Source organism: Pinus tabuliformis, chromosome 6 (assembly GCF_031772625.1).
Source record: "Pinus tabuliformis cultivar Carrire ecotype Pingquan chromosome 6, CPIR1, whole genome shotgun sequence".
NCBI classification, from domain to species: Eukaryota; Viridiplantae; Streptophyta; class Pinopsida; order Pinales; family Pinaceae; genus Pinus; species Pinus tabuliformis.
This window is the reverse complement of record NC_142292.1, coordinates 1,338,907,745-1,338,928,121: the sequence shown is the minus strand read 5'-3', so window position 1 is coordinate 1,338,928,121 and position 20,377 is coordinate 1,338,907,745. Positions and strand designations below refer to the sequence as shown.

Genomic DNA, 20,377 nt, shown 5'->3' with positions numbered 1-20,377 from the left:
TTTTGCCTTTAGCACATCCAAGCTCTTCTGGCATTCTTCATTCCAATAGAATGTAACATCCTTCTTTAACAATTTTTCAATTGGCATGGTGATCTGGGCATAGTTATTAATGAATTTCCTATAGTATCGTGTATGCCCCAATGTTGCTGCAACATTTTCACACTCCTTGGTGACTCCAAATTGTTAATGACCATGATCTTGATAGGGTCTACCATCAAGCCTTGTTGACATACCAGATGACCTAGAAAGATCCCAAAAGTGACACAACACAAACATTTCTTCAGATTGAGCGCAATTTGATACCTCCGGCATTTATCTTACATGAATCACAAACTTGCCACATGGAACTTTACGAATCCAAACATTGTCCAATCATCAATGTATACCTCCAAAAATTTATGAATGAAATCCTTCAATGCCATGATGACTACATGCGAAAATATCGTCGGTGCGTTCTTCAGCCCAAAAGGCATCAACAAATACTGGAAGCATCCCCACTCAGTCCGAAGGTCATCTTACTTCTATCCTATGGTGCGATGTTGATCTGATGGTTCCCAGAGAACACATCAGTGAACGAATATGCTTCTTAGCCACCAACATTATCCAGGACCTCATAGGTGAATGGGGTTGTGAAGGGATCATGCACGCATGCATCATTCAACTTCCTGAGATCTACTCATATCCTTATTTCTTCCTTCTTCTTCTTTTGTTTAACTACTATTGGGATCACCCATTCAGATTCTTCCACTGGTTCAATAATACCTACCACGAAAATCTTATCCAACTCTAAGCGAACCCTTTCTTTATACATCAGATCAGGCAATAAGATCTTTGCTTCATAGGTCTCACATCTATTTTTAGGGTGATCTTCATAACACCCAAGTCCCCTATTATCCCTTTGAAATCTAAAAACTTCGTGGGTAACATATCCTAATATTTGCACAGTAGTTCAACGACCTTATCTATTGCCGCATTGTCCCAGTAATCCCCAATATTTTATTTTCAAACTTTGACTCTGCCTCCATGCCAACATTCACCTGTCTATTTTTTAGTGGCTCGGTTATGTCTGGGTTCTCTAGTTGCGGTCCGTCAAATTTGCAGTGACCTTCAGTCTCAGGGATATTAATCTTCCTCGGGTCTTCATCTTCTTCGTCAACAGTCACATTATAGTAGTCCAGCGTATGGATCAGCTGAGTGGTATGATCAGCTGGAAACAAATCTAGAGGATCCTGTGGTATGCTGAATATTCTTTCCTTAACCTCCTGTAATGCTTTGTCGATACATTCAAACCCATCCTCAAAGTTGAATGCCATAAAAAAATCCTTGGCATAAAATGTCAAATTCTTTAGTGCCATGGTGGAGTTCTGCCTCCAAGTACCAATTCATTGGTATAACATCCAAGGTATGAAAAAATAGATGAAACCACTCCAATTGAGGCTTTGCTCCATACAATTCAATCCATTTGGCTAGATTTTCACGTGGATCATTTCTCCCATCATATTTTTCTGTTAGCCATACTTGTGGGTGACCAAACCGCACTCTCATCATTTTTTTGTATACGCGCCAATCATCAAAATTGTTCTTGTGCGTGCCCCACCATCTCATAGATGTAGTGCACAGTGCCCATTCCATGGCCTGGAAGCGATGTTTCCCTAGAATGTATCCCTGAAATGTATCCAAAATGTGATCAACATTAGTTAAACCATCATAGTAAGGCAAATCTATTACCTTTGATGATACACAGTGCAATGACTCGGCCATCATATTACAGCGCAACATGGATACTTCATGCATTCGATTCTTCCAGAGCTCTAGTTCTCCATATGAATATGATGTGCATGAACTTTCGCAGTCCCATGAAATATGTCCATCTACTGTCAGATTCACCCAATCCTGATCTCGTGTCATTGTCTTGTAAATCTGGTCCAAATAGTCCTCACTTTCATAATCACGGACCAGTTCTGTATAGCGTGGTCCTTCTGCAGGGTCCAGTGGCACCACTACGCGGAGCAATTTCTACTCAAATATCACCTTTTTCTTCTTCATATTTATTACCCCATTCACGTCAATGGCCTAATAAATCCCAAGGAGCGCGAAGTAGGGATTTATGTCATCCACAATCTCTATAACATCAAAATCAACTAGTGCACTCGCGCCTTCAATATCAACTGTTACACCATGCAACCTCCCCATTGGGATTATTTTCTATTGATTCTCCATCCTTAACTGAATTATAGACCACTGTAGCACATGTATCCCCATTCTCTCCCATGTCTATTTTGACAAAATGTTTGCTTCTAACCCCAAATCTAGGATAACCTTATCCATCTCATATTCTCCTATCTGCACGGTGAGTCTCATCTCATGTGCAGTTCTTGCCTTATGCTTACCAGTCCTTCTAAACATGCACAGTCCATCAGCAGTGGTTTCCTTGCCAACACACCTATTGATTAGCTCTTGCAATCCCTCCACAACCTTGCTATCACGTAGCAATTTCATGCAGGTCTCTAGGAATGTGGTAATAATGGATGGGTCCAATTCTTCAACAGGCTTCTCTTGACTCCCTGAGATAGAGGCCTCAGCGAAAATTTTCTTTGCTTCCATAAATGTTTCTTTTGTGCATTTTAGTACAATCATTGTCTCCCTTTCTAGCACTTTGCAGGCCCACTCACCTTCTTTAGGCTACTTCCCCCTATCCTCTCCAGTCATCGCTCCACTCTGTAACACAATATTTTCCTTAGGGTCTTCCTTGCAAGGATCAGCCCTCATCATCTCCAGGTTTTGAGTCAGTTTTTGAGGTTCCACCCCCTTCTCATGTATCTTAGCTAACAATATAGGGAAATCCTATGTCGCATGGTCAAACTGAGTACAATAGTGGCATGACAACTACATAGGATTTAGGAAGTCTCATGCGTACTGCCCTGGTCCTCCATAATTGTAACAAATAACCTGCCCTCGATGTCTGCCAGGTCCTCCTCCACCTCGTCCTCATCTGCACCCCTGATACTCACCTCACACTCCTCCAGCACCTTAGTCTGAATGCCATGTTTCTACCTGCACCCTGTATGCAGGTGTCCTATCCATCATTAATTCGTAACTCCAGAAATTACGCTAATGATGACCCACTGATTGACAGATGTTGCAGAAGAGTGTTTGTGGTATTTGTATGAATTTTTACAGCAAATGGAAATTGTTTGTCACATGTTTCCCAGCTATATAACAGATAACACACCATAGCACGGGCCCTATACTTGGCCCTACCATAGCTTTCAGCGTCAGAGGCATTGGTTCCCCCTGTTGCAACATAATTTGTGAAAACTCGAGAGTGATCTTTGTCGTGCCCTTGGAATTTTCACTTCTTCATGCACCTCTGGCTGAGTTGTTCTATCTTTTTTCAGACTTTACATTTCGAGGAAAATGTTCTACAACTGTGAATGAATCTGTTGAATTCCCAGATTATCATCCTACATTGGTGTCTCATTCGATCTCATCGTGATTTCCAGAGCTTTCACCTGGGTCACAATATTTTGTTGTGATAGCACAACCCTTAGATGAGGTAGGAGTGAGGCCACAAATAATTTGTGGTGCTGCCCATTAGTCATATTCATGTTAGCCACATGGATTGTACACTTCAATCTCTTATCCAAATTCCAGGGTGTCTCACCAGGCTTCATCATGATCTCTTTGAATCCCATAATTGATTGCGCTTCAGACTTAGGTCTACTAAACTCCTTATTCAGCGCAGTTTAGATATCTGCTAATGTGGACATCGGGTTATCCATGCAATACATAATGTACCAAGTTAGTATGCGGTCCTACAAAGCAGCAACCAATGTTGCTTTCTTCATTTGATCATCTGTGATACCCTGAGATTCCCATAGAGCCTTTGCAACAAAGCAAAAATGATCTGGATCTTCATTTGCCATGCCCTTGAACACAAGTAACTTTATGGAGTTCGCCATATTGAATAGTGGTAGAGGTGGTGGTGGTGTGGGTGAGGGCGTAAGCGGCGGAGGTGAAAATGGAAGTGGTGTGGGTGGATGAGGTATTTGTGGGAACCCTTTCTTTATCAAGTGAATAACGCTCTGTGGAGAAGCCTATGCTGCTTCGTCATTGTCAACCAGAGGAGGTTCAATCAACGGGCTATATTCAGGGCCTTTTATTCCTCTATCTTTGAAATTCCTTCCACTTGGTGTAGCCCCAAACATCAAGGTAATTGCATAACCCGCTTGTCCCACAATAACATATTAATCTAACTATTCAATGATTTTAAATACTTACCTCGCGGCCCTTTGAAGAAGCAATGCTCTGCTTCACTGTAACTAACCAAATTATCGACCATGAACTCTGTCACAAATCCTCCTATGATACGATGGAGCTGATTATCAATGGCATGCATGATCTTATCTTCATAGGCTTCCAATCTCCACACTAACTCCAGGGTCCAAACAATCGCACCATCAAGGCTCCACCTCCCTTGGTCATCTGCCAAATTCGTGATCCACTCATATAATTCAACCATGAATGAAAATAAGAATATTTCATGTATATCTATGTATAGATATTTGTCCAACCACTGCTCTTTCATCAATCACAGATTCTTGTTTTCTTGCACTGCAAATTCGTGGATCTCTCTATCCAACTAGTATTCAATCTCCTTCTTAGTTGGATTACAATGATGAGACATCATGCATCTCATTATGCAGATCTCGGTCCCAACAATGGAACCATTTGTTGGCTTGATGGGTGCTGACTCAGGTTCAGCTTTAAGTAGCCAAGAAAATCCCTACACTACTCGCCCTTTTGGCTTCAATCCATGGAGCGCAGACTAAAGTCTCACCCGAAGTAGTATGGGGGGATGCAGGAGCCAAGTTTCCGCACCCTGATATGGTTGTGATGTCGACTATATGTGTTAACCCTTCCTTTGTGTAGACTGATAAGCCCTTTAGGGCTTATCAAAGTATTTTTCATATTCGTTCTTGAAGCCTCCATGAAAGTCTTTGATTGTCCTTTGTAGACCTTAAATAGATAGATCAGGCACCTACACACCTCTATAATTACTCTTACTTATATATTTACTCAGGTTCTCTTAGTTTCGTACAATCTTAACAGGTAAATACAATTATCACGCGTAAACATATATTCTTAGTTATGTTCATTTAACAAAGAGAAACATTTAGATTCACACATTAGAATAGCATTTAAAAGATAAACCTAGTGTTCAACATAACATTATTACATGTAATTAACAGAAGTAACATACACAGGTAATTCTAGAATACTTCTCTTTGTTGAAACCCAGATTTCTAGTACAGATGCTTACTACCATGTGCACACAGCTGCAGGGGTTCGCGCACTCAGCTATGGACTTCTACCCTAAGCCTCTACGCAGTCAGCTGCAAAGCCTCTTCCTATGCTAAGACTCTTTGCTCTTAGCTCTCATAGACCCATAAAATTACTCAAAAGTTTCCCAAAAACTTATGAACTCCCTTATACTCTTCTAAGGTTCATTTTTTATACAATTCCATGCTCCACGAACCAAGGGTGGATCTCATCAAGATGACATAAACTATGTAAACTAAAGGTGGAAACCCTTTTTGACTGTTTACTTGTTCGTGCTCCGTGACCATAAAATGTGGAGACTTTACACTCTTTACACAAAACATGGGATTTTAACCACAAAACTTGGGAATTTAACCCAAAAATTGACCGCAGGGGACCGATTCCCAATAGAAGAGGAGGTAATTTCTTGTGCTCAGTATTTATAAATTATACACCAATCTGCCACCTTGTATGAGAAAATCTCAAATTTACCATGCAATACAAATGATCTGATAGTTACTACTCCTACGTGATCTATTGCTGCTAATGGTATAATAGGTTTTCTTAGCCAACAATCTAAGGGCAAAGATAAAAATTCTAAAACTACTCAGACTTTTTCCATACAATATTCACCCCCCGAAAGCCTTTCTCCAGAAGCTATTTTGGAAATTAATGTTGTAAAATCATTTATCGACAAGATTCAATCGGCTGGAGGTAAAAAGAAGGGGAAAGGTAAATCGAAACAACTTTCTTCTTTGAAAGAGAAACCTGATAAAATTGAACCTCCTGATGAAAAGAAAGAACCTTTCTATCCTTGATATATTTGGAATGGGGATCATTACACGAAGGAATGCCCACATCAAGTAGAGGTTCCCAAATGCATTAAAAGGTATTCAACTCCCACTATTTTGAAGGGTCAATTTCCTTCTCAAGATAGAAAAGATGTTTCTCATAACACATTTTCCTCTTATACATCACAATATATCATGATGATGTCTTTGCAGCAAATTATGGTATCTACGAGATCACAAGATTACAGATCTAAGGGTCTTATCAATAATGGAAATGAGGCTAGTTCATCTAGTCAACCTTATAGTTCAATTCCTCCTCCTCCTTCTGAACCACTACAGATCCAGAAACTGAAACTTGACATGATGATTTGACCACCTACCAAAGGTTTTATTTGAAAATCAAATTTCAACCCACATGCCAGAGCTGCACAAAACATTGTTGAAGACACGGCTATGTCTCCTTCTGCAATGTCAACTCTTAAAGTGTTGCAAACATGCATGACACAACGAATAGTTTTATTGTTAGCTATAGGATATATTTATCCACATGATTCTAATCTAAATATATTTGATCTTGAGATTCATATACCGAGACTCCCTCATCAACTAGTGTTCCAAGTTCTAGTTTTTGTTAAAACTAGACGAGTGTTCCGCATAGTTTTTTATAAAGGATCTTCTACGTGTATTATGTCAATTTCTTGTTGGAAAGATTTAGGTTCTCCAACCATCAATTAGTCACTTACCACTCTGAAATCCTTTGATGGAAGAGGCTTTCATCTTTACGGAATCCTAAATGATCTACCCATAAAGTTAAAGGGTAAAATGATCATGATCGAAGTTAAATTTGTTTATGCTAAGCTCTGTTACAACATTTTTCTTGGTCGAAGTTGGACATACACTATGTGAACAATGGTCTTTTCACTTTGTCTAATGATACAATTTCCTCACAAAGGGAAAATTGTTAAAGTAGACTAGCTTTTTACTACAATTCAGACCCTAACTCTATGGGTGACATACCTTTTATTAGAAAACAAATTCTCTTTATGAGGATATTGATGTTGGTTTAGTCAAATAATCATCACTAGTGGGAAATTTTGAACTTCCTCCATCAAACTTTCCTTCTAATTTTTCCAAGGTTAACATGATTACATCAAGCACTATGGAATCTTCTGATCCGTGGATAGTGCCTTTAGAGTCTGAATTAGTCTCGTATGGAAATGAGATTCCTTTGAATCCATTTGAATTGGATTATCAGGTTGTTCAATGATTTTCCAGCCCATCATCTTCTGATATTGATCAAGTGAATGCGATCAATGATGATTATTCTCCTTTACCTTGGCTAGAACTAGTTTCATTCCTAATCCTTTCGACTATACATTTCTAGCTGATGAAATTGTTATGGAAGTCATGAGTTCTAATGAAATTCCATGGAACGATTACCGTCATCATTCATATTTTCTACCTAACCTTGATAAAATTGACAATCATTTTTCAACTATGTTGTCACCTGAGATTGTAGATAGTCGAGAATCGCCCCTTTCAACTTTTCAAGCTAAGTACGAAAGAAATTTGGGAAAGATATCTACGATGATTACTATTAACATCTCAATCCAAATAGGAAATATTGAAAATATTCATGTGGTCTCCTCATGCTCATTCAAAGAAAATCGAACATATAAGACCCTATTTTGAAAATTATGTATCATTTTTGCCTGCTCCTATGAGGAAATGTCGACAATTGACCCAAGCCTCATTGTACATGAGATTAAGAACTACCTATATGTGAAAACTATGAGACAACAGTTATGTTTAGTGCATCCAAGAAAAGCTTCTACGATTAAAGTTAAGGTCCAAAAACTGTTCAAAGCAGGTTTCATCTCCCTGATTCCCTTAACTGATTGGGTTTCCAATATTGTACGTGTTAACAAGAAACATGGAACGATTAGAGTATGCATCGTTTATAGTGATTTCAATAAGGCTTGTATGAAGGACAACTATCCTACTCCGTATATCAACCAATTTTTTTATTATTGTGTCAGCGACGAAATGTTTTCTTTTATGGATGGATTTTTTAGTTACAACCAAATCAACATAGTCCCAAATGGTCAATACAAAACCACATTCATTTTCCAATGGCGAAATTTTGCCTATCGAAAACTCCCATTCGATTTGAAGAATGTCAGTGTAACTTTACAATCGGCTATGTTTTATGCATTTCACGATATTAAGCATATTGTGTAACCTTATTTGGATGACTTTCCAACTCATTCACTGAGACAAGAAGACCATCAAATGTATTTGAGAGAAATATTTATCAGATGTTTTCATTACAATATTCTCTTCAAGCAAATTTTTTTTATTTTTTTGTGCAAGCCAGTCAATTTCTAAGATTTGTCGTTTCAAAGGAAGGCATTAGTTTTGATCCACTGAAGGTAGAGGCTATTATAAATTTTCCTCCTCCTTCTAATCACCCCCAACTCCAAGGTTTTCAAGGGAAGGAAAACTTTCTACGTCGATCCATCCAGAACTATGTCAAGTTAACTAAATCACTGTTGAAAAATGGCATCTCATTTACCTAGGATGAAGTTGCACAAAAGGCCATTGATGCACTTAAACATGCATTGACCCATACACTATTGTTGCATCCTCCTGATTATCATTGAGGCTAATTTTTATTCTTAGCTTCATCCGATGTCACTATTGGCATAGTTTTAGTTCAGTAAGACAAATCAAACGAAGAGAATGTGATACATTACTTAAGTAGAAATTTCACCAAAACTGAAGCAAAATATGCACATGTGGAGAAATTTGTCTCGACAGCTATTCAAGTTGTCAAAAATTTTCGTCACTACATTAGACTGCACAAAACTACTGTGATTTCCAATTGAAACCCCATGGTTTAATTCTTACTAGAATTATACGAGGGGGAGGCATTCCAAAAGGATAGTCATCCTATAGGAATTTGATTTGGAATTCATTAAATCCAAATCTAAGAAATCGCTACTATTTGTTGAATTATTATCTGATTTTCCCCACACTAACATGCAAAAATGGTAGATGATTCTCTTCTAGAAGAATCCCTATTTTGCACAAATAATTTAGATCCCTAGTATAGAGACATGATTATTTATCTTCAAACCCAAACATTTCAGCCAGAACTAAATCGAGCTGATTGTCGTCGTATCCAGTATCAATTCGAACAATACAATATTGTTGGTGATACACTTTATCGTTGTGGTGTTGATTCCATCTTTATATGATGTTTAACTCACGAGGAATCCATAAAGGAATTAAATGACTGTAATTCTAGATCTAGCGGTGGTCATATGTTAGGGTTTTCCACTACTCAGAAGATCCTATGCGCGAGGTATTTCTGGCCTTCTATGTTCAAATATTATATCATTGTAGTTCGAAAATCCATAATTTTCAAATCTGTGATAAAAAAATGCATGCAAACCCATCTCCTCTTCACGCAATCATTGTTCTCGGTATTTTCATTAAATGGGGCATCGATTTCCTTACATGTAACCCTCACTTGGTTGGGGGCATGGGTACATTATTCTAATGGTAGATTATTTTACAAAGTGAGCCAAGGTCATGCCTACATATAAGGATGATGGTGAAAAAACATCCATTTCATATTCAGTCATGTGATTGCTCGGTTCAAAGTTCCACAAGCCATCGTCACGAACCATGGTAGCCATTTTCGAAACTTTCTGATGACTGATCATACCACGAAGCTAGGCCTACATCATGAAAATTATACTCCATATTACCCACAGGTGAATGGATGAGTAGAAGTCATCAAAATTATTTTAACCACCAGGGTTAAATTTATTATCGGGATTCATAAACGAGACTAAAATCTAATGCTTTATCTAGCCTTGTGGGCATACCATACCATTGCAAAAACTTCAACTAGTTTTACTCCTTTCCAGCTCATTTATGACACGCAATTAGTTTTACCTATTGAATGTGAAATACCATCCTTGGACCTGGAAATTTAATTATTACCATCTACTTCTGCTAAAGAAGAACTCTTCCTATACATAGCATGTCTCGATGAGACCCATTGTCATGCTACATTAGCTAGCGAGGCCTAAAAGAAATAAATTAAAGTACAATATGATCAAAATGTCACACCTTGTTCATATTCAGAATGTGATTTAGTCTTGGACTATGATAAAGAGCATGATACTTTAGGCACTCTTAAATTTGAGCCTATGTGGCATAGCCCTTATGTTGTAAAACGTGCATTGGCAAAAGGGGCCTATGAACTAGATGATTATGACAAAATTCATTTGGGAAAGCCCAGCAATGGTCTTTACCTAAAGAAATATTATGATTAGATTGTTTGGTGAAGAATTTGTATATTGATGTACCATATTTTATGTTTGGAAATTTTTAGTGACTTTTTAATATTTTCCACTACTTCTCTTGCTTATATTTTGTTCCACTTGATTTGGAGATGTCGACACTCGGTCAAACTTACATTGGCTTGACTGATGGTGCTAGTCGTAGTACTCATAATTTATCTTCTGGAGCCTGGGTCATTTATCCACCCACAGATGAGTTAGTTTCTATTCATGGGATATGCCTTAGTAAAACAACGAATCAAAGTATAGTGAAATGATTCAGTTATTATGTGATGCCATTTCATTTGGTATTCGTCGATTGATCATTAGGTTAGATTTAGAACTCATAGTATTACATTTGAATGGTGTTTAATTAGTTAGAAGTGCTTCCATGTTATGAATGTTTTTTCAAGTACGTCTCTTAGAAAGAGAGTTTCATTATATCGAGTATCAACATATTCTAAGAAATTTAAACACATTAACTAATGCATTGGTTATTTATGTTTTAAATTGGCATTTGTAAAACATCCATAATGAAATCAATGCAATATTCATTTTTATATATTGTACAAGATAGGCTGAAAATAGAAGTAGTATCTTTCATTAGATAAATGTCTATAAAAAGTGTGGCTTTTACAAAAATTTCATCCGAAGACATGAGGCCCTATGGCCTTTATTTTTTTTATCATGCTAATACATCATTAGGAAAACAAAAACATAACTCTTATACTAGTGACTATGCATGATTATGTTCATGGTAGCATAAAATAGTATGTGGTACTCATCATAGCAAGCAGATAATAGGTCTCGGAACCCCCACAATGTGCCTCTGATAGCAGAGAGGCAAGTCATCTATCCTGACATCTGGGATGTACAGGGTCAACCTCTCAAGGTTATACTCTATCTCAGTCAATGCCTCTACTGCATCTGAGTTTGGCATTGTGTTAGCTACTACTTTTTCACCATGCCTATAATATATGTGTAATCCATTCAGTCTCACTGAGGCCACATCTACATGATCATTTCATACAATTAGTTTTGGATGCCAAAAAAAAAAAACCAAATTGTGAAGTTTTACTTAGATTTACCCAATACGTTCCAGCTAGTAGTGTCATGTATGGATCACTTGTGTAATCCATGCTTGCATATGGAAAATCTTCAATCACGATAATTTGATTTTCAATGATTCAAAGAAGTCAGGAGTATACCTGATCATTGGTCCTTCGCCACCTCCATGGCATGCCATAAGTGGGACCCATTTCAACATGTGAGGGTCCTAAGGTCCTCCTCTCTCTACAACTATGTGTGGAGTGAGAAGAGGGATCTGCTCTAGAGAAAATGAGAAGAAAAAGGCACCATAACCAAATTTTTTGAGTTTCCCTATTCTGACTGAAGTTAGTTTCCCTTTTAGATTGACAACTACAACCTCACTGAAGTTGAATATAGTAGGTTGCAAATTATTTATTACAATTCGCATATGAACCTTTGTGAGAAAATGTGGCGCCACACTACCGCATAGTCATGCAACAATGAACCTGATATATTTCAAAGGAAGCCTTGCTAGGGTTTTAATGTCAGTTTCCCATCTTTTAGAGAAGCTCCATCACTAGAATGTTGTATCGGAATTGTGGCATTAGTTTTACCACATCACCTATCCCCATATAGATATATTTCCACCGCACGCCATGGAAGTGCATTCAAGAAGTAAATTTCATCAGCGTCAACGATGGGCATATGGTATTCAACTATGAAGCATTCTTCTTGGACGTTCCACTTTCCCATCATCCATTCTAGCAAGCCTGATTGGGCTTTCATGCCTGAAATGGTGAAAATATTGTACAAACCATAGTTTGTTAATGCATGTATGGTCTCTAGATGGTTTAGAGTAGCTATGTCTTTCTCTTCATGTTCATGTTCTCTCCATTCCATTTTTGTAGCTTAAAACCCTAAAAATGAGCATAAAAGATAATTAGAAATAATCATGGTAAAAATTGGCAAGAAATTTCGTTGTTTTCTATTTTATTTTTTGTGCCCTCGGCGCTGTGCCAAATGGACTATGTTGAAAAAGTGCAGATGTGTGCGGTTATCTCCCTAGAAACTTTGCACATCACATTTTTTACTGTAAAAAATATGGTCAATGTGCGCATGCATAATAATTACGAACTGCACACACTGAGGGTGATTTTCAATTTGAAACCCCTCCCCAAAAAATCCAAATCCACAGTGAAATGTTCAACAAAAACCGTGAAAACAAGGAACTCAGAGTGATGATGTACCTATAAAATAAAACTCGCGATCTCATCCAACATTTTGACTAGAATCTGCCTCAAATGTTTTTGGTGAAAATGACCACGATCACTCTCAAAAGCTAAAAAATACAAATGGTAAAAACCTTTTACTTTTTTTTGCATTTTTATAAGTTTTTTAGGCCTATTAAAATATTATTTTTTTCCTATTAACCTTTAAAATTCAAACTTTTAATTTTTTTACTTTATTTTTTAGTAGAGATAATTATTTCGAGTTTAAGTGTGCATATCATACGTTATTTACGGAAAACAAATAATTTTTCCATTGAGTATATTTTTATCACTTTTTCGAACTTGTTAAAATATATGAAAAAAGAAACCAATGAGTTCCATTTATGCCCTTTTTAGACTCCTTAAAAATGAAATTATCATTGACTACTTGATTGTTCGAACTCGTAAAAGTAAAGGAAAAACCATCTATTTAGAATAACTTTATGCCATCCATGGACTGAACCAGACTATTTATGAAAAATATATGCGTTCACTAATCATGGTCAATAAAGTTCTCTTCTGCGTTATTTTACCTCTTTTTCAGGCTTAAGGAACTTAATTAACAAAAAATGACATTGTGGAGTTTACTTATTTTTTCTCCTAACTCCCTAAAACTAAAAAAACATCAATCTTTACTTTCTCTAGGCTCGTTAAACTCTTTAAACTCTTTAAATATGAAAATGACATCGAGTTACCCCTTCACTAAACTTGTAAAGCTTAAATAGTGCAAGACTCATTAAGAATGATGAGACCTAACCACTCCTTCCTAGGGTCCATTAAAAATACTTCAAAGGACTCATCTAAAGGATGAGATTACATGACAAGCATATGTTATCCTCCTCAAGCTTGTAAAAAATAAAGAGGTACTTGCTAATAATGGTGGGGGGAAAGTGAGAAAAAACCTTTATTTTGTATTTGTAAAAGGGAGTATGCCATTGTTCAACATGACACTCCATCACTTTTTTTGTATGGATTGTGAAATCCATTTTCCGCTCAGTTGACCATAGCTCATTGAAATTCTTCAATTTGTTTGAGTATTATTTTTTAGTCAAATGTTGCCAATTCATCATGTCGTATCACTAATATGTTCAACAGAAGTCCAACCTCAGTCAAATTACTTTTCTAGTCATAGCCTTTAGCTATGTCAATCATCCCTGAGTCAATTATGGATTACTCCAAATTGTTGTTCTTTAAAACTTGACATGAGTTTCATGTCATGGGCCTCTTGCGATGGGTCTCTTCCAATCAACTTTAGCTCACTAGCTAGGAATTTGATCTAGAAACATTCAGTACCTTGGGGCTTGCATGCCTTAATAGCAGGTTTTTCGCCTTCAACGACAAGTTCTCATCATTGAAATTTGATCAAATGATTCTATGAAAGAATTCTCCTGTAAATTTGGAATCCAAAATATCCCAAAGAAAGTGGAATTCCTAGATCCCATGGTTCAAAACCTTATTTTTGGCTTCCTGCAGAGTTCCCTAGTCAATGTTTGCACATACTATAAGATTCCATTAGGAACTATGCATAAGTATGCATTTTCATACAATGTGACCCACGAACATGAATTAACACATGTAAAAATAAAAATTAAAGTCCAAAAGCCTTGTTCGTCATATCTATTCCAACAAACAAGCTCTGAACCATTACCTATCCAGTCTCGATCCCTCCCATCATGGAGCAACTCCCTCTCTTTGAGGAATCCCTATCCCACCATTAGTGGATCTCTTCCTTTGGAAAATGGATCCCAAACTTTCCACTCTTGGCCTGTAAAGCTAACCCAGGCCTGAGGATTGAGGAGTAGTGTTGGAAGTAGGCTTATGCTGCAGGTGTAAGGTTGGAATGCTACTCATTCAAGGAGAGGGTTGGAGATTGTGGGAAGGGACTTGTAACATCAACGGTTAATTGTTGTAAGTATATTCTCCATATTATTAATATAAGGAAATTGTCATTTCTCAATTATATTTTTGTTGATATGATTTGTAGGATTCCTTGATCACCTACATAGATTGCGATTTCATATTTATCAGTTTATGATATGTGGTTGAGTTAATTATTCCATTTATCTCTTATGTCATATATTGGATGATTTGATCTCGTGTTTGTCTTTTTCTATGCGGATCTTGTGCAGGATATCACAGAGAAGATGTGGGAATCAATGGGAGGATCTTTAAAGGATTGAGGAGGAACATATGGTAGAAATGTTTGAAGGGTAATTCATCAATTATTTCTATTAAATGATAATTTGCCTCTATCATAGTATTTGTTTTAGTCAATCATAGTCTAGAGAAAGAAAGGTCGCAATTTCTAGTTGTTTGTTAGTAGATTTATTTGGAGTCTAGGGATATCGTTCTTGTCTGCAAGAGGGATAAGTCCACATAACACCTATAGGAGAGATGTCAACACCCATGGATAGTCAACATTCCTCAAATAACCACAAATGACCTATTAGTCACCTATAAATAGTAATGATGACTGCAAGAACCTTCAAGGTTTTCTATAACGACGTGTCTGAAATATCATCCCTGGAAAATAGGTATTAGGGCCTATGTATCTATGTCTCTATGTATTTTTTTCTTAGTTATAAAATGAAAGTAAAAAAAGAAAGAGGCATTCACTATGAATATGGAATGAATATTAATAGGTTGAATTGTTTCTATAAAAAACATATCTCTCCTCTCCTATGTATCAATATCCCTCTTTTATCTACTAAAATAGGGAATAATAATAATGGATGCCATTCCTTTTTCATAGCCTAGTATTTAGAATATCTTGATAGATATCTAAGGTTAGGGAAATTGTTTTTGCACAATTTAACCCTAATTTAGTGTGACAGTTTTCTAATTTATATAATATTTCAAAACAACATTAGTGACTAGCCCTCATGTTTGAGTAATGGAAGCCAACATGGCATTCATGTTGTACCATTGTGCTCAATAGGGTAGGTCACCTTCTAAGAGGCATAAATTTTGCATAAAAACTTTGATCTAGGTGACTTTCACACCATTGGAAAGATTTCAATATACATAATAGTAACGAGAGCTTATAATATATACTTGGAATTATTTTACCTAAAATGGTGCTATTTTATGCCTCAAATTGACTTTGGGAGTTTCAAATCCTTAAATCCCCAAGCTAGCACATGCCCCTAAATGGACCTTACAAGACAATTACTCCAAATATTTTACATAGAATGTACAAATATAAATGAAAAGTAATATAATGATCCATTCTATATCACCTCACCTCATTATTTTTTCTTAACTTCATTGTCCTATGGGTGTTGTTATCCGCACCCTATACCTTTCTCATCCCCCCTACAACATTTGATTATATTGTATGTTCTTGCATATCATGAGTGTTCAATAATTTTTTATTCTTATCAACTAAGAGAATATGATTAATTTTTGTTGGTATATCTAACAAAATCCCAGCACGTCCAAGGCCTCTTACATTGTGGATAGCTAAGAGAGAATTGAGAATCCTCTTGTAGTTTTCATCAAAATATTTTGGTAAATGAATGTGTGAATTCTTCGTTATTGTTCCTCATATTTTAAATCATAGAATCTTCATAATGTCATAAAATAGCTGCTTAACTTGATATATTATCCTTATATTGCTTATTGAAAATGGTATGATATTATGAAGGCTCACTATTATGATGCATTGACCCTTGATCCTTTTCCCCTTTCTCTAATGCGTTAAGCCAATAGGATTTTTATAGTCAACTTTGAAACTAATTCCTTGCATTTGTACAGATGAGACAATGTATATTTTGTTTCTTGCAAGATATAATCGATGATGAGAATCCTTTTAAAATATTATCTAACCTTTTTCATGAAGTTTCTTACTAGTGAATAGGAAGTAATGATTGGTTTCTTCAGTCAATTTTGGTTTACCTAATTATATTTGAATATCCATGTGGATATATTTCTTATTTAAGATAAATTAATAGGGTATCTAGGTCAATTATAACCCCTCCTTCCATTGGTGGGTTAATATAGTGATTATATCTTGTTGCCTCAAACTTGAACCACTATTGATGATGACTTATGAGACATTTTAGAAAGGATATTTGATATAGGGTGACACAAAATATTTTTTTATAACATGCATCTCAATATTTATTGTTTATTTTGAAGTTGTCAAAATATTCTCTATACCTTCATTTCTTGAAAGTTATGGAAACTAGTCCTCACTTTTAACAAAGTAAGGCATGCCCTTATTGATATTCATAGCTAATTATAGCCAAGGAAATTGGAAATACTACATGGTTAAATGGATTTCCTTTACTATGAGCATCATTGATACATTCAACGAATGATTTCATGGAGAGATATCACCAATTATCCATTTCCTTGGTGCAATAGTATTGGAAATCAAGATAATATATAGTGTGCATTGTTCCCTCTTATATTTCCTCATGACATTAAATTTGAATATTTGGATATTCATCCTAATCATATTTATGGTAACTATCATGACCATTCCACATCATTTTCTTATGATGTATCATGTTTTTTCCAGAGGTCATCTTCATTGGTCTTCATTAGTTTTCCATTTTGTTGAAAGACTATCAAAATTTCAAGCACATACAAGGAATGTATCATCATATCCTTGTTTTAATCCAATGTAAGGCCACCATAGACATACTAACAAAGTTATCTAATCAAGAACTTGATACATCTATACACTAGTGGCGTGATACAAAAAGGTAGGAACTTAAAGTAGTGACGAGACTTTCGTGGATCACAATTCCTCCATGACATCCATTATTGTGTCCCCAATACTTATATGAAATTGATTCATGTTAAAGTATAGAGTTATATTAGGTATTATCTCACCACCCACACACAAAAAATTAAGTGGTGCTCAATGATTCTTGTGAATTCTACCTTTCCCATGAACTCCCCCCTTTCATGTACTATGGATTTAATGGGGTATGCATGCACATATTCTTTAATATATAGATATATTGAAAAAACCATGTTTCTGATTTCTTCTACTATGAACTCTTGGAATATTGAATGGGGTGTGGATAAAACCTAGATTATCTATTGGATGTATAAGTTAGTATATATATGATTTATAAGTGCAATAAATACTTCAAGATATGAAGTACACCGATAATCTGATCTATTTGAGTATGGAATTAATAATTGAAAATAAACTCACATCGATACAATTTTTTTGTCCTTAAAAACCTTATATGTATGACATGAACCCTATAGTAATGATATTTGGTCCTACATCTCTAGTTTTTGGTCCTAAATCGCGACTAATACCATAATACCCATCCTATCTAAACAATATTTCAAACTCCTAATTATATACTAATTGAATTATTTTTACACTATGTATAGTTTGTGAGGTTGTGTGTGTCATCACAAAAGAAAATAATTCACTTAGTTCCTATTGGGGAGATATCAACATCCAAGGATAGTCAAAACTGCTCAAATCACCACAAATGACCTATTAGTCACCTTCAAATAGTAATGATGACATCAGCACCCTTAAAGGTTTTTTATTACAAAGTGTGTGAAATATCAGCCCTAGAAAAGTAGGTATTACAGCCTATGTCTCTATGTCCCTATGTCTATTCTACTCAGCTATAAGATTCAAGTAAAAATAAAAGATGCACTCACTAGGAATATGGCATGAACACTAATAGCTTGAATGATTTCTATGAAAAAATATGCCTCCTCTACTATGCATCAATATCCATCTTTTATCTACTAAAATAGTGAATAGTAATAATAAAAAAAGAATGGAGGCCATTCCTTTTCTAATAGCTTGGTATTTAGAATATCTTGATAGTTATCTTAAGGTTAGGGCAACAGTTTTTGTTTTATTTAACCCTAATTTGGTGTTAAAGTTTTGTAACTTATAGAATATTTTGAAACACCATAAGTAACTAGCCCTGATGTTTGAGTAAAGGAAGCCAACATCGCATCCACGTAGTACCTTTGTGGTCATTAGGGTAGGTCTTGTTCTAAGAGGCATAGCTTTTTCATATAAACTTTGATTTAGGTGACTTTCACACAATTGGAATGATTTCAATCTACATAATAGTAACGAGAGGTTAGAATATATCCTTGGAATTATTTTAACTAAAAGGCTGCTATTTGATGTCTCAAATTAACTATGGAAATTTCAAAACCTTAAATCACCAAGCTAGCACAAGCCCCTAAAATTTCCTTTACAAGCTAATTAATCCAAATTTTTTACATGGAAGTTACAAATATAAATGAATAATGATATAATGATCCATTCTATATCACCTCATCTCATTTTTTTGGTTAACGTCTTTGTCCTATGGGTGTTGTTAGCCCCACCCTATACCTTTTTCATCTCCCCTACAACCTTTGGTTCTATTTTATGTTGTTGCATATCAAGAGTATTCAGTTTTTTTTATTCTTATCAACTAAGAGGATATGATTAATTTGTGTTGGTATATCTAATGAAATCCCAATAAGTCCAAGGCCTATTACATTATGGATAACTAAGATAGAATTAAGAATACTCTTGAAGTTTCAACAAAATATTTGGTAAATGCATGTGTGCATTCTTGGTTATTGTTCCCATATTATAAATTAGATAATCTTAATAATGTCATAAAATACCTCCTTGGTTTTGTATATTATTCTTATATTCCTTATTGAAAATTGTATGATATTATGAATGGTCACTATTATTATGCACTAGGCCTTGATCCTTGTCCGCTTTCTCTAATGCATTAAGCCAATAGGATTTTTAGTTTCAACTTTGAAACTAATCCCTTTAATTTTTAGGCATGAGCCAATGTATATTTTATTTCTTGTGAGATAGGATCCATGATGAGAATCCTATTGGAGTCTTATCTAACCTTTTCTTGAAGTTTCTTCCTAGGGAATAGGAAGTAATTATTGGTTTCTTCACTCAACTTTAGTTTAAATAATTATATTTCAATATCCATGTGCATATATTTCTCATTTAAGATGAATGAATATGGTATCCACCTCAATTCTAACCCCTCCTTCCATTATTGTGTTGATAATGTGATTATATCTTGTTGCCTAAAACTTGACCCGCTATTGATGATGACTTATGACGAATTTTAGAAATGATATTTGATATTGGGTGAAACAAAATATTTTATTATAACATACATCTAAATCTCGATCGTCTATTTTCAAGTTAAAAAAATATTCTCTATACTTTCATTTCTTGAAAGTTATGGAAACTAGTCCTCGCTTTTGACAAAGTAAGTCATGCTGCTGTGGAGATTCCTAGCTAATTTTAGCAAAGGAAATTTGAAATAATCCATGGTTAAATGGATTTACTTTACTGTGAATCTCATTGATACATTCAATGAATTATTTCATGGAGATATATCTCCAATCATCCATTTCCTTGGTGAAATAGTGTTGGAAATCGGGATAATATATAGAGAGCATTGTTCTCTCTTATATTTCCTTAGGACTTGAAATTTAAATATTTGTATATTCGTCCTAATCATATTTATGGTAACTAACATGAATATTCCACCTCATTTTATTTAAATGTTTCATGTTTCTTCCAGAGGTCATCTTCATTGGTATTCATTAATTTTCCATTTTGCTCAAAGATTATCAA

General features: G+C 35.5%; 1 pseudogene; it reads right to left on the bottom strand.

The window, feature by feature from the left end:
• Positions 1-962: 962 nt before the first annotated feature.
• Positions 963-20,377, bottom strand: part of LOC149263548 (homeobox-leucine zipper protein ATHB-8-like) — a 74,907-nt pseudogene continuing 55,492 nt past the window's right edge.